Source organism: Coturnix japonica, chromosome 2, assembly GCF_001577835.2.
Source record: "Coturnix japonica isolate 7356 chromosome 2, Coturnix japonica 2.1, whole genome shotgun sequence".
Classification (NCBI taxonomy): Eukaryota; Metazoa; Chordata; class Aves; order Galliformes; family Phasianidae; genus Coturnix; species Coturnix japonica.
Genome location: NC_029517.1, coordinates 51,177,447 through 51,194,064, shown reverse-complemented (window position 1 = coordinate 51,194,064; position 16,618 = coordinate 51,177,447). Strand labels below are relative to the sequence as shown.

At 37.3% G+C, this 16,618-nt stretch overlaps 1 long non-coding RNA gene across 1 annotated transcript in view; it reads right to left on the bottom strand.

The window, feature by feature from the left end:
- Positions 1-14,313: 14,313 nt before the first annotated feature.
- LOC107309514 overlaps positions 14,314-16,618 on the bottom strand; it is a 7,979-nt gene continuing 5,674 nt past the window's right edge. The window contains exon 3 of the long non-coding RNA XR_001553209.2: positions 14,314-15,797. This is a non-coding gene — a long non-coding RNA (uncharacterized LOC107309514). The remainder of the gene's footprint in view (positions 15,798-16,618) is intronic.

Below are 16,618 nucleotides of genomic sequence, written 5' to 3'. Positions count from 1 at the left end.
TTATGCCATGGTTTATTATTATGTGTGATTACTTTTCAGTTTGTTCTGCTGAATTACAATTTTTCACACCTTTTACAAAGTCACTTCGTACTTTTTTTCCTTTCAGAAGTATAACTGAAGCCAAGTATGCAAAGTCTGTATCATTTTCTCTATCCACATAGAATACAAAGTAGTGGACTTCTGCAAAGGAGATTCCAATTAGATATTCAGAAAAGATCTCAACTGCTAAGAACAGCAGAAGAGTGGGATAGTGTGGGTATTAGATCTTCATCACTAAAGGTCTTTCAGATCAGGATCGACAGGCATCTGGTGGGAATGACATAAGTACTAGTATAGACACACTTTATTCCAGTAATGGAATAGCTGTGGTTCCTTCCAGCGACTTTCTGCACAGAAGACAGGAACAATTCTCTCTAAACACAAAAATCTGAAAACATTTCTCTACAGAGCAAGTGGAAGAAGTTTCAATTAAAGAACAAAAGCTACATTTCAATCACGGTTCTATATATGGGTCCTTCAAAACTAACTCCTTGCTCCTAGGTAACCCTTAGGAATCTGAAGTATCTGGTGTTTGGAAATAAACATATAAAGTAGACAGAAGCTACTGATTGAATTGCACAATTTCTGTATAAAGGCAGGACATAAAAAAAACACCTTTCAGTAAGGGTGATTTTTTTTTCCCCACAAGTGTCGTTGTATATATATTTTTATATATTTATACATATATATACACACACACACTATATATATATATATATACACACACACACCATGCAGCAACAAAGATGTGGGTCAAATTCAGCAGCGTAGTGGAAGAAAACAGCAGTCTGTCTTCAACAGTTGGTAACTCTTCAGGTGTTCATTCGTCTCTAACTTCTGCAAAATAGCCTTGGGCATTTGCAAACAATAATTCATAACCTGCGAACCTAATTCAAACAAAGTTCCCTCAGGGGTCCAGAAGTCAATCTCTATTTCACAGTCACTCATTTCTCTCTAGGAAGAAGGGATTATTTTATAAGGTTAGTTGTTGTAACAGTGTGAAATGTGTAACAGCAAGCAAAAATGTCTTAAGTTTAGCAGCAAGCAACAAAATATTATCAGTTTTTTTTTTTTGTTTTTTTTTGTTTTTTTAAAAAAAATTGTTTTGTTTGTTTGTTTGTCTTTCCTGGGATCTCATATGTACAGGGATCCTTTCCTATAAACTCCGGAGCAATGTTGTAGGCGTTAGCGAGGATTCGGGATGTGACGTGGTAAGACCTCCCCTGTTCCGTCCCCTACCTTGTGATGTATATTGGGCGCGTATTTCAAACGTATTCTCAAGGGGGCGTAGACGAAGTGATTAAAGTATATAAGGTGCTAACTGCGCCACAATAAACACCATTTTGCCGTCCATCACACTGGTGTGAGAGTGGCTTTTGGTCCTGGTGAGGAGATGGCATCAGAATTAGGACAGGTGGGTGGTAGAAGCACACGGCAACAAAGAAAGGAAGACAAACCAAAGACTAAAGGAATACTGTTTGCAAATTTATAATGTTCTGAGAAAGTGTGCTTGCTTAAAAAAAATACAGCTTTTTCTAGAAACTTCCATAAGCAAATTAAAGTACAATACTGTAGTCTGAAATAGTAGGTACAAAATGTGACCTTTTACATCTTAACAGTTCTATCTAAAATCTGTTTTCTTTTGCTTAAAAAGAACTGATTCCCAAATATAATTGAGATCAGCCAGAACAACCGCATGCAGTGTTGCTAACAGAAGAGCCCAAGTACAAGGCTGCAGTACCACACTGGAAACAGATCAACACATGGAGAAGAGCTAAAATAAAGCTAAGTTTTGAAAACAGGCTATTCTCAGGTTGTTGGAAATCTCAGTGCAATTTCCCTAGCTGTGCTTAAGTTCTCAGGCCATTTTTTCCTAACAGAAATGTAATGCTATTAAATAACATATGCACATTTATATAAGTAATTCAGAATACAATCCAGGAATGCTTATTTTAGATTTGAAGCTAAACTCTAAACAACTACAAATGCTGATCTCTCAGGTTGCAATTTGTATTTATAGGTTGTGTGCTGAAAGCCACCTTTCCCAGTCTAATGGAGTAGCCAATGCCATGCCTGTGAACTACTGCAGAAAGTCCCAGGGACCTCTGGAAAGCTGAACCGAACAAATAAATAGCTGTATATGTTAGCAACAAGTCATACTCTTCTTCCCAGTCTGCTGCCCTACCAACATTCTGCTTATGAAAGTGCTGCTAGGGCTCACTGCTCTTAACAAATGCATGGGCAGACAGTCTCACAGAATCTCAGCTCGGCTGTTATTTTGCATGTGAGCACTAAGCTTAAAATCAAGAAAATAACCACAAGGAGATCTAAGAAAAGTCCACTGGTGCACAATGACATATCTGAAACAGTCAAGCTGACTCAAGTAAGCAAAACAACTTTTCAGCAGAACAATGTGTGCTGAGTAAAATATGATTGGGAAGTACAAAAAACGTAGCAAGGCAGAGTTAAGAAATAATGTAAGTAGGTTAGTCTGAAAGTAATACCTCTTAGTTATTTCCATGGAAATCACAACAGAAACAAAAAGCACAATAACACTGTTTAATAAAGAAAATTTTCAGTTGCAAAACACTATTTTTCAATGCAGTCATCACCATTAACTATGCATTTTCGTCAGTGAACCAGTGCCTGTATGCCCTGTTCCATAAAAATCTGCATGGCTGTCTGGAACATGGCTTGTTTTTCACATCACCGTGGTCACTGCTGAAACACATCACTGACCACCTCACTGTGCTCACATCCACTGGTCACCAGATACATTCAGCAAGCATCAGTGAACGTCAGCAGGTGCCATTTCTGCATGGAGAAATTCAATGACACACTTTTGCTCCACCCATACTGTCATGTCAGACACCATTTTGTCAGACTGCCCCTCTGTTGCCATCTGTCACGCAGCAACAAAATGTAACAGAGTTTTGGTGGGAAAGTTCAACATCTAGTGCCATACCATCAACATCTGCCTGTGACATCATGGGCCAACATCATAAAATAGGAGGCATTACTTTCAGAGCAGCCCTTGTAATAGGGAAAGCACATATCAGAAAACAAAGTCTGATCTCAAGAATTTAGCATGGAAGAAACTGAGTAACTTATGTGCTTATTCTTGCTACCTATTTGAAAAGTCACCAGTACTAGATTCCTGAGCATAGGTATAGGCTCACTAGACCAGTGGCCATAAAGAATCCTTAGAGAAAGGATATTTAGCCACTAGCAATGGCACCATCATTTCAAGACAGAAAACTGCTTGTGACCTTAACTGCAGCCAGCTGCAGATAATGAAGTACATGGAGTTAGACTGGTTAGATTCTTCTTCCAAGACTGCTTTTTAACCTAGAAATAGATATCGTGTAGGCTTGAGTGTTTGTGCACTGCATCTTTCTTTCTGCATTGCTGCTCCACAGCACTTGTGCAAAATACAGAAATCATAGCAGAAAAATTTTGACTTAGGATGGCCAAGTCACCTTATAGACAAGGAATAACAACCAGTTTCACAAAGATGAAATGTCTGGGTGCTATAGCAGAACAGCCATTGGCTATTAGAAACTACTATGCTTTGCCCATTAGAAAAACTCTTTTCATATCAAAGCACAGAGCTGACTGGAAATCCCTGACATGAGAAAGGCAGAAAAGCTACCAGCTAGCTAACTGCACAGAATGAGAAAAGATCTCCTGTCTAACCTCTCTATAAATAACTTTATTTTATTTTCACCTCTCTTCAACAAAATCTTTGCAGCTATAATGTTTACTTTGATGAATGCAGAAGTCAAAGCACTCTGGAGGCTATGAATAACTTTTATTTTTATCTTACTGTATCGAAGAATGATTTTATCTGTATCACTGTACAGTAATCCTCTCAGAAGAGCGCAGCTATTCCACAAATCTGGACACTGCAGAGACCTTCTTTCTGAAATTTAGCAAGCATTTTCCATCAGAAACTATACTTGCCTGGTGAGGAGCTGTTGTCACTGATGTCACTAAGGGAGACCTGAGATCCCAAAGATCATACTCCTTGCTCAAAGCACATACGTTTCACAAAGCTGCTTCAGCCAGTGCAGTCTTTAATTGTTCTGTGCTGTATTGCTGAATAATAATAATATTAATAATAATGCAAACTTCAACATTCAGGTACTATGGATATGAGATCTCCACATTTTGTTGCAGGAGAATATAAGCAATGCTGTCACACGTACAGCAGTCTACATTAGGAAAAAAACAGCAATCTGTTATTCTGAGGTTCCTATTCACTTGTAGATTCCTTGGTGGTTTGTTTTTCAGCTTTAGCTGGCTGGTATACTTCCATATAAAATACCGCATTTTTAATATTTTTTTTTCTGGACATGTGTTCACTTCCAAACTCAAATTTCATTGAAGAAATGAAATTATCAGCAAAGGTTGATGGAGCTATTTTTAATCTATTCATCTTGCTGATTTTTACAGGAAAATTTTACTTTTACCAGTAGTATGAATATTCATTATCTAGCCAGGGTGAATTAAGCAACTGCAAAAGACTGATAAATTAATACATTCAAGTAAAAGGAAGTATCGCTTTCAGGCTAAAAGCATTTGCTTTAGATGAAATGGGCATCAGATACTGGAAGCAGCAGAAGGTTCTTCCATCATTAAAAGCAGTTACTTTAAGCCTTTAAATTCAAGAGGTGAAATCATTGTACTGGTTTGGCATCAGTTAAATACGAGACCTCATAGGGCAAATAGATTAGATAATTCTGAACAAATAGAGACAGCCTAATAAGTGAATTATATGCAGCAGCATGAAGGAGTTGCTTGAATGGTTTTTGGAAGAGATTTTGTTCAGGGGAGTGAATGATGAAGATGTACTTGAACTACAAAGATGTATTTATTGCTTTGTCCAGGTAGCTTTGGATGAAATAAGTACAGATAAGCTGTATCTCCCTTATAGTGAAGAGAGTATTTGAGACAGAGCAGATACTTTTCTCATCAACAATTGATTCTTTTCTATTAGGAGAAAATAAGAAATTGGGAAAATACATACTTTTTTCAAGAAATACGCAAAGTTCTAAGAAGTGCATAAACTGAAGAAAATTGGATGTTGAGGAAATGCTGCGAATATTAAATATCATAACACTACACAGAGCTATTCCATACTTCCTCTCAAATGACAAAGAAAACACATACAGAAGGAGAAAAAAAAAAAAAAAAGTGGAAAAATCTTTAAAGGAGAGGTTCTTCTTACTCATCACTCAAAACCAAAGGCATTTTTCCTTTCTGGGCATGCTGTAACTGCATTACAATCTGCAAAGTGGTAGACCTTGGTCTCTTAGTAAAATAATCTTGTTCCTTGCCCAGATATTTCCAAGTATCCTAACTTCATAGCACATCACTCATGTATTTTCAGGTATGGTAAATTCTTTGTAGAGGTGTGTGCATATAAAGACAAAAAAGCAAAAACAACAGGTGATGATTTCAGGAGGGTTCAGAGGAGAGGAAACAAAATCACACTTTATCCTATCTCTTATTCTAGCAGAACCTTAACTTCAGAAAAGAGAGTTTTCCAATTTCCTTTCTACTGTCCCATATTTTTTTTTTCTTCTCCAAAAGTATCTGAACAAGTCCCACACACCAAGGAAAAAAAAAAAACAAAGCATAAGCCCCCTCAATTCTCTCAGCAAATTTCCTGTTTTGTAAATGGAAGTTTTTAAAAAGAAAAAGCATGTATCTGTTTTCTGAAAAGACTATAAACATCAAATGGGCAATAGTTAAGTGGGTGGGGCCTGACTCTTTTCACCAGTGCAGTTTAGCAAACTGGTCAGGTGAAGCAGAGATGTGCCATTCCTTCTTTCTGATAGCTTTGATTCTTGCATTGCTTTCTGTCTCCCATAGAACCAACTTTGATCAAACACACGTATGGAGCAATGAATGCATTCCCTTTCCTACCGCGGGACTCCAAAATAACAAGTGAAACATTACATGTTAGATGAACCAGAGCAGGAAAAGCACACTGTCTGTAATATGTGAGAAGGGAGATGGCTGAAGTGGTGCTAGTCTGACACAGCCTTTTCTATCTATAACCCTTGCTGCTGCTGGTTTGGATAGACTCACAGTCTTCCCTAAGGTCTAAACAGATAGATGTATTCAAAACTGAAGAAAGTCAATAACAGAATGCACTTGGATGATCTCACACAACTAAACAGAGCAGTCTCCCATTGTTTTCACAAAGAATCCTGGGAACATCTGCTATCCATTTCCCAAATATTACTAACATTTTGTGGAAAAATAGTGAAACCATGGGAAACTGCAGCCGCTGAAACCATCTCTAACAGACCATTTATGTGATGTATGAACAGCAGCAAGACTGGTGCTTTTTTAAAGTGAAGCTGTGAGGCAAACATGAAACAGGAATAGAAATGGAAAGTGTTAAAGGATGAGGAAAAAAGGTGTATGAGCCCTAAATATACCTGTAGCAATAAGCAGCCTATATGAGTTACACACTATCAATTCCTGCCTGGATGCCTTTGGGGGAGATTACGGTAATCCTAGATCAGAAAATCTCCAGCAGGCTTTCCTCACCCTGTTTTAGAGATCCTAGAGGTTTTTAAATCTCTGTTTAAACATACGTAATGCAAAGATCAAGTGCTAGCAAATAAAACAGATACTGTTGTCATAACCTAAAACTTAATTCTACCAGTAGAGATGAAGTTTCTCCTTGAAACATGAAACAGTATCTAATTAAATGCATACAAGATCTCTACTAACTTGATTTTTCTATTTTATGCTCAAAAAATTCAGAGATGCTCTGAGAGAAATATATATAGCTTTTGTTCCTCTTGTTTTAGATACAATTGTTATCAATTCACATTTAAAACCTTCTTTTCTATGTTTTAATCTCTTTACTTCTGGCACCCCTTCATTCATGCAGAAGCTGCCTGTGCTTCACATTAGCCTTTTCAAAGTCTGGCTTACTCTGAATTTGTTGGATTTCTATGTAAAATGTATTTTAAAAAAAAAAAAAAAAAAAGTAAGTTGCCTATGTCTTCTAACTTCTGTTTTTCCCAAAGACTTCTGAGCTGCTTCGTCATCAAATCATTCACTGATTTTGCCTCAGTGTCCACTTTTGCAGGATGATTTAAAACAACTGTTGCTAGCTACAGTTTGTACCTTGTAATTTGACTTTGGGTTCTTTTAATTGTGTTCCAAGTGTTTGCAATGCTACTCTGACTCAGGATGATCGTAGTCATGCTCTGCCTCTGGCCATTCATTCTTCACTGTAGACATTGCAGCCTCTCAGCACAGCATTTCAGTCCAGAAATAAAACTTTCTGAAAGAGTAGCTATGCGTTAAATATTGTTGCACTGATACAAATAATCCTGTGATAATAATACCATTACTTTTAATTATAAGAAAATCAGAGTTGTAGTAAGCCTCAATAATGTATTACATATAAAATAAACTTCTAAGTAATTAAACAATGCTAATAGAAACGGTAAAGACAATATTGAATATGTAAGCAATTAATTCATGATGTACGTTTAATTAACTAATGCTTACAATAGCTGTATTCATCCTAATATTTACATGCTTTGCTCTGGTAATACTGCACTAAACATTGCTTAATTCTGTCTTTTAGAACTTTTTATGTTCTATTAAAGCTGCTACAGACATGAGGCATAAATAGTTTGATTCCTCCTTCCCATATGTGTTGTCCTACTTGCCAGTGTGCCACTCAGTGACAGTTTTAAAAGGCTCTAGCAGACACTAACTGCCCATAAATACTGAGATAGAACTGTAAAATTGTCCCTTCCACCCCAAGTGGGTGACTCCAGAATTGCCTTCACCTGTGTATGGAAATGCTTCTGAACTAGCCAGCTTATGCCACATTATATTTTTCAGCTTTTCAGGGAAGAATCTTAGTCTTAGGTAGACAACATTTAATGGAATTTATCATTTGTTTCCAAAAGCTTTAGATTACAGAATGGAGGGAGGCTGCTCATATGATAAAGTCCTCAAAATGCCCACAGAACCACCTGCACTACCTGCCAAGTGCTAAATACTCTCCTTCTGCACTAACCCCTGGATGCTCTGCACACCTGACCTCTGCAAGACATCACAGCTCAGCATAGCAAGCAGCCCAAGCCCTGTGAAGCCCCTGGACACAGGGAAAAGGAACCAATGCATCACCAAATGTCTCCACTGCTCAGATCAAACCAACCTCCACAGCTTCACTCAAAGCTGACTGTTATCATTCACTTCCTTTACTTCTGATCCTGCCTCTCAGACTGTCTCTTTGAATGCATGATGACCAACAGACAAGCGCACTGTCTGAAACCAGGTATGCCTCTGGTTTGCCTATTAAAGACTAATTTGCTGCCTAGTATTGTGTATATTTCTGTATTCAAGAACCATTCAACATCAGAAGACTCCTCAGAAAAGTAGGAAAACATTTTTCTCAGCTAAAGAAACAGATGTATCGTGTGGTTATGACAGAGAGAGCTAGAACTCGGGGAAGAAAGAAAAAGGAGTAATTAGGAAATATGCAAGCAGTTCACCCAACAATCCAATTAATCAACCATTTTCTAAACCTTATCCTTTTTAGCACACAATGTACTTATTAAATGTCATTTTAAACTACTTCACATTCTCTCAGAAACCATTAAGACTGCTTGAACCCAAGCTTAAAATTTTCCTTCAAGTGACACGTTAATAAGATCATGTACATAGCTGTCTGGACTATGATATTTAAAAAATAAAATAAAAAAGAACAATAACATCCTGATTTTAAAAAGAAATGGTTTCAGATAAAGTCAGTGCAGATCTTTTCAAGAATCCTGGATATCTGTACTACTTCAGCTTCTTCTTCCTCTCTTTTAAGCTTTCAATATCCAAATCAGCTCAGGATAAATATTTTTGTTTTCTGTACCAGCTTTTTCCTTTGTTACTACAACACATCCTTCATGTTGGTTCTTTTTCCTTCAGTCTGTGCCTTTAATTCCTCATCGTTAAAGAAACAAGTACTGTATCTTTGCTTTTTTGACTTTTTTTCTGGGAATTACAAGTGTCAAGATAAGATTTTCTTCTCTCAAGTGCAGTGTCCGGCTTCAGATTCTAAGTAATAGCACCTCCAGGGTGGAGTTGCCATCCCTGGAGACATTTAAGAGATAAGCAGAAGTGATGCTTCAGAATACATTTTAGTGATGGCCTTGGTAGTATAAGGTGATGGTTGGATCTTTTACGAAAGGAAAGGAAAAAGAGCCTGTTAATCGTGGAGTAGAATAGGATGAAAACTTACAGAACCCCTTAGTATCATAGAAATAGATAAGACTGTTTCCCTTATAAAGGCTCTCTGTCTTCCAAGTCAATCTTTTCCCCAACATTTTTGAAACTTGTACATAATTACTAATTTTGTTGAGAAAGATTTAATAAAATAATGAAGCATACAGGAATACAACACCATAACACTCCAACAGATTTGATGCATCTGATTACAACTGACTCTAATTCAAAGCATATGGGCTGGGATGAATGGCTAAAGTATACAGTGTTATAAAATGTAAACTGCAATTCCATAAGGAAGCCTAAAACTATACAATTAGCATAGAAGACAGTACAAACATAACAAAAGAGCACAGAAGAGAGCTCTAATTAATAGGAGAAAGAACAGCATAATTACAAACTAAGATATGTCTGTCTTCATTTCAGCTTGTGGTTTGTGCTGGAATCCTGTTAAATATTCATAATCTATCCCCCCTCCCCTGTTTTGTTCCCAATTAAGCAATAATTTTGACTTCTAAGATGAAAGGTAATTTATCGAAGGAACTTTGCTCCAGAATCACTCCTTTCATCTCATGTCTTTTATTTGAAACAACTCTTTTTTTCCATGACAGCAGGTATTTGGAAGACAAAACAGTGAAATCAAGAAGTTATTCAAAAGGTATACCAGACAATATATTGGTAAAAGGAGGGTGTATCATGGCTAAAAGAAGGCTGGGTAAAACACATTTTTTGCAGATGAAATTCTCCACACTATTTTTAAAAGAAAACAAACAAATGTATTTGTCATCATGCACATTTTTGCTCCCTAATACGACAGAAATATGGAATAGTTTAAATTACATGAAGTTTTCACAGCCTGTTTCCTCATCTGTTACAACTTTACAACAAATGAACCTTACTTTTCAAAGGAAACAGACTTTTTCATTCAACTTAGAGATCCTGCAGAGCATTTTTGGATTTTTATAATTAGATGGCAAAGTTTTAAAAGACACCTTATAAAAATTTATTTTGGACCAGTATACTTAGTTTAACGACAATGAGAATTTTGCTTTTATCATACTGACAAAATGGGCTGATGCAGAAGCCAATGGAAAAATAGTTACTCGGTATGCAGAAACTACACTTGTTTTCTTGATTGAAACACAACATAGAAACATTTTTCTTTATGTTTCCTAATGGACTCTGTGCTGATGATATTCAGAGAAGCACTGCTATGTGATGGCAAATAAATTGGTCAAAAAGGAAAGGAAGGCTCTCTTCCTTAACAGTGAGGAGTTAAGTAGTTTTCTAAAAGAATGTCCAGCTTCATTAATTCTTGAAGCTACTCTTAATCTGACTGTAATTGCGATAAAAGCACAGTGTAAATATCTGTAAACATCTGTAAATATTTGAAAATATTTGTAAATATCTAAAGGGCAATCAGAATCACTTACAGAAGCAGCTGGGACCTATGGATGTTTAGCAGATCTAAAAATCAAGACCCTTCTTAACATAATTAACTCTGAGCATGTGAATTTAGAAACAGCTATGTGACAGATTGCATAGGTTTACACAAAGACTTATTTGCAAGTTGTCATAAACATTAAGAATTGTATTGTTCTTAAATTCAAAATGTAACTGCTAGGTTTGTAGACTAATCAACACACTTCTGGAAAATTCTCAAGATTTCTCATTATTTCACATGGCTTCTCTCGATAATTTGAAAAACAAGGTGTTTCCTAGAGATTTTGAAAGAACAGCTTTTAGGACCAGGGCATGGTGCAAGTTTCTCTCCAGAGTGCAAAATCAACACCTTCTTTGAACAGACCACAAAACATTGGCTGCCTGCATGATGCCTCTTTCAGGTAAGGATTTTTTTTTTCCAGATTTTTGTTTTTTTTATTTCCCTCTGAAATTCAGCCAATTAGGTATACATTTCCTGGTCCTGGATAGATCATACGAGCAATTCCTAATCTACCTGTTTGTCCTATTGAAGCAGACTTGCTGGATTCTGTACTGCAATCTAAATTGACTATCCTTGAGTTAGTACATGATCTCTTTCACTGCCTATATTGACACAGAGTGCTTTTAAATAGCGTGCAGAGCAACCTCAGGACTGCTTGCAGCTAATCTTGCAAAAACACCCCGAGACTTTGATCACCAGATGCCCTCCTTGGCTTGCCAGTGGGACATTGGCAAGATGCTGCTGATGCCGTTGAAGATGTGAGTTCACGGTCATTAGCAGGAATCATTGCTAGAAACAGAACATAGTGTCTATAGAAGTGCAGGTTCTGTGTTCATTGGTTAGAACTAACCTTAATAAATAAATAAATCACCTCCAGACTCAGAAATAGTCAACTCTAAAGCCAACTAATGGCTTTCCCACAATAAGCAACTTCCTGTCATAAACTTACCAGTCATTACTACCAACACCACTGATGGAATAAAAATACAATGTTTAAAAGCTTCAGGTCTTTCCTTGTTATCAGATTGTTTCCTGAGCAGGAGGAATTTCTCAGTCACGTATGGAAAACTAAACTTTAAATAAATAAATACATTCAAGCAAGCTACTCCCTGAAATTTATTTCTTCTGTGTCAACCAGCAGCTTTTTTCTTGTGTGGCATGTCAGTAGCCTCAAGCAACCTGAATTGGTGTAGTGTAGTTAAGCTAGACTTGTATGTAACTTGAAAAGGGATGGGCAATGTGTCATTTCCTTTGCAAATGCATGGGAGGTAGAAGTGGAAATACCGAAGCTTTTTAATGTTAACTCTTGGTTCTATCTGGTGCTCATGACTCATTCTGATGGTGAGTGAGCAACTAGATTGTGCCAGTACAGGAAAACATGAACAGTGTATTGAAACTAATACATGTTTACTTAGGAAACTGTTTCCTGCTCTGATTGCAGATAGGGTTGAGCTAACTTTATATTGTCATAAATAAGCTTAAAAGCAAAGAAACTAAGAGTGTGCTTGAAGAATGATAAATAATATAATGCTTTTGCCCGGTAATAAACACATGCTTCTGCCAGGCAGCGTAACATATTTGTAAAATATCCATTCAGTGACATAATATGTTGTGTAGAATATTGAGGTTAAATGACACTGTCTACTAAACTTAAAACAGATTTTGCTACTGCAGTGAATTTTTTAATATACAGGCTCCTAAAAGTGGAAAATACATGTGGTGAAAGGTTTCTTTTGTTTAACTTCCCATAGGCAAAAATTGCTGCTTTGTATCTCATAGATAACAGAACAGCAATAACTGAGTTCAATTATAAGAAAGGTTATTCAGACTTCCCTTATAAAAAAAAAAAAAAAAAAATCTGAATTATGATCAGCTGAGATAGCTGTAATAAAAACATCCACATTAATGCTGGACTTAATTTATTATTACTTTAGTGGACAGATAGGCTACTAACCAGCCACCCCCTCACTCCTCCACCTCAGCTAGACAGGGGAAGAAAATAAGGTGAAGAAGTACGTGGCTTGAGATAGAGGTCTCTTACCAACCACCATCATGGACAAAACAGACATTAATTGTGAAAGATAGCTTTAGCTTCTTGACAACAAAAGTAAGGTAGGATGGTGTAAGGTGGAATGATACAAAGATGGTAACAAAGATGGTGACAGATATTCAAAAAGTTACTTATAAGGAAAAACTCACCAATATGGATGCCTTCACTGGAAACCACAGAGGCAATCTCCACCAGGGAGCAATCTCCAAGAGATGCTGCCTTAGTGGTGGTCAGCCCTTAAATGGGCTCTCCTTCCCGGAGCACAGCTACGTTACTCTCACCTGTGCTCCCACAGCTCACCCGACACTTACCTCAGCTGATTAATCAAATCAGCTAATTAATTAAGGTTCAGGCTGTGATTACCAATTTCCCATACAGATGGGGAGAAAAATAGAGAAAAATCAAACAATCAGCCCCCCCCCCCCCCCCCCCTCCTTCACCCTACATTCCTCCCAGGCTCAAATTCTCTCCTTTATTTCCAACTCTTGTACCTCTTCCTCACATCTCAGCAGTGCGGAGGGATAGGGAATGGGGATTGTAATAAGTTCATAACACTTCAACTCTGTCACTCCTTCCTCTTCACTCTCTTCCCCACAGGCTTAACAATGGGCTCCCTCCCACAGGATGCCATCCTTCACAAACTGATCCCACACGGGCTTCCCACAGGCTGCAGCTCTCCCAGCACTGCCCCAACACAGCTCCATACCATGGAGCCCACCCTTCAGGCACTGCTCTACACAGCTCCACAGTTATGAGTGTAAAGTAAATAAAAATGCTTAGTAAGCTGCATCTCCTTTATAGAACAGAATGGGCTCTCAGATGGCATCACATGCCCAGAGTGGGCTGTGCGTGTCTGTGATGTAGCTGCCAATGCTTCACACCTGACATTTCATTCACATGTGCTGCTTGGTGTGGTATCAGGACTAACCTGTGCAAAGCTGGGGAAACTGTTCCCACAGTGGGATTCCAGATCTAAAGCCTAGACTTTTTGAATACTGCTTTCCTCCCTATGTGTCTGTTTAATGACACTTTAAATGAGCAATTTCCCACTTACTCTTTCTCTAAGAACTGAGGTATAGTACTTGGATGAGGCAACTGTACTGAATTGAGTCATACTCAGTTTATAGCTAATTTTCTGGTATTAAGCTGACACAGATGTGGTAGAATTTCTAAGCTATGCCACACTGGATTTCATATTGATGCTGCCATGTACTTCTAAACAACATTTGGCTGTCTAGGCCTTTTCTCCATTCTCCAGGTTCTACATCATTACAAGAGTTTTTACTTGCATCCTTTTGCATACTTCTCTTTTTCTCTTACTCCTCATATTTACTCACTAGAGAGTCATGCAAATCTTCTCAAGCAGTCTCATTTCCACAGTGTCTAGTAAGATTTTTATGCTTTGTTGCTTGTTAAATACTTTCATTGTCAGATTCTTTTTAACCAGAATGACTAACATAACATCACTTCTTAACATGGAGATGACAGAAACTCTGATTAAATTTCCAGCTACAAAGGTCCACAGTCAAACACTGCTACTGCAGAATTGATATCGGGTTTCAGTTTAATTAAACTTGTTGTGGCTTTATACAATATGAGGACAGAATTTTAGCAGAGAAAGAAGTGTAGAGATTTGACATGCAACCTTAAGTTCAGGTTTGTTGTTGCTTATATGTATCAGTAGGTAGGCTCAATTTGTAGATGAAGCAGATAGAAGCTCTTGGGCTATGAATGCATTTAAAGCAATCTATTTAAGTCATTCTGAGCTCCACACTACGCTAGCATAAAGCAATATTGTTGTTTTTTGATCACTAATCATCTCCTAAGAGAGTCCAAAACTCAAGATAAGACTCATTCCTCTGAACATTTGTGGAGCCCAAACAGTGGATGTGAGCATAGTGAGGTGGAGAGCAGTGCATTCCAATAACGATGCTGTCAGAGCAGCTGTAAAACAGCAGGTCACCTCCACCGGTAAAGAATTTTATAAGCACAGCATGCAGGCCCTTGTTCATTGTTGGTGAAAATGTTTTACCAGCGATTATGACTATGTTGAAAAATAGTGTTTAGTGCTGAGAATTCACTCTATCAAACAGTGGCATTGCTCTTATTGTATCTGCTATAGTTTCCATGGAAATAAATAGGAGGCATTATTTTCAGTGACCTATATATATCCATTAGAGTGAAAAACATTTATCTTGCAAATTCTGAGACAACTGAGACAACAGTTCTTCAAAGGTGCTATTGTTGATTGCATTGCTAATGTTTTATTTCACATCCATGCAACACGTTAGCTGTATTTTTCATCTGATTTAACAACTACTGTAGATAATGCTATAATAATCACTGTCACCCAGACGACTTCCAAAGTCTGTAGAAGAATGGGTTAGAATGGCCTCCAGAAGTATTAATTCTACCAAATATGAAAATCCTAACTAAGAACTACTTGCAGCCTTTGCGACATTTATAAGTAAACTGAAAACTTGTAGATTATGCATATAAATCTATATTCTGATCTCAGTAATGTAAATGCAAAGAGATCTTATCTCATAAATATATGAAAAAATAGAGTAATTGACTGTTCTGTTGTCAGAGATGGGTAACTTCTCAACTGTAAAAAGTTAGAGAAAATAAAAGTTTTCTGAACAGTTCAATTCTTACATCTTATTGAGAGGCAGCTCCTTTTTTTTTTTTTTTTTTTCCTTTTCCTTTTTCTGAAGTAGCAGTCCTGATTGCAATTTATATCAAATGTGAATTTATTACATTTTGCCTTCTAGCTCCGTATAATAAAATAGTATGCATGTGAGAAGGAATAAGAGATTATGAAAAGAAAATTCTCATTCGTTTTACTTTCTGGAGTAAGTGAATGGCAGAGAGCAGTAGCATCTCATTACCCAATAAGAGGAGGACCACTTCTCTGGGGATTCTGTTCCAGTTCTCTTGGTGAAGAACCATTTCCAAATACTCAGTCCAACCCTCTTCGCTGCAAGTTCATGCCATCCCCTGAAAAATAACAGGTACGTCTCAAAACCCCAAGAAGTTGTTTCTTGTTTCTGTCACACAATGAAATGCCCAAACAATAATCCAAAGGCTGACACTCCCCTCATGGTTATTGATATACAAAAGCAGACAGTAAATGCCGCTATGGCAATGTCATGCTCCTAGTGTCTTCAGTGCAAGAACACAACTGAAGTGACATACTGCTTTTAATACAGGTCTTAGCAGTTCATGTCCCCATTCAGTGTATTTCTAGCAGTCTTTTAAACCTAATTAGATATTTATCTAGATTCTTTCTACCTGCTCCATGACATAAGCACTTGTCAAAGCTTACATTGGTGTGTGAGTCTAATTTGCTGTGTAGCTTGACACTCTTTGAAACCTTTTTCCTTAATTTCTCTCATCAGGAGCTGCTTGTTCTTCTTAGACTGGGTAAATAAAGGTTCATCTTTTCAGTTAGTGCCAGAAAAGTGTTGTATATGCTTTTAATCTTCCTCTGTTGATGCTACACTTACATCAAAATGTACATGACAATTTGCACAAAATTGTGTGAATAGATTTATTAATAATTATTTACAAATAATGATTTAAAATTTACTTCAGATGTGCCAGTGCACTGGGCAACTTGGTTCAGTTATCTAAGAAGTTCATTCTGAAGGACCCAAACTGTCCTTTTACTTTCTTCCTCTGCTCAGCCTTTTTCCGTGCATTATATTCACCATTGCTACCTGAATAGTTTCCTCTGTCTATTTTTATACATTCCCCTTTCAGCTTCCCAGATGTGTTTCTGGCACCTGGTCTCTAATAGTCTCCTCAAATGTGCTCCC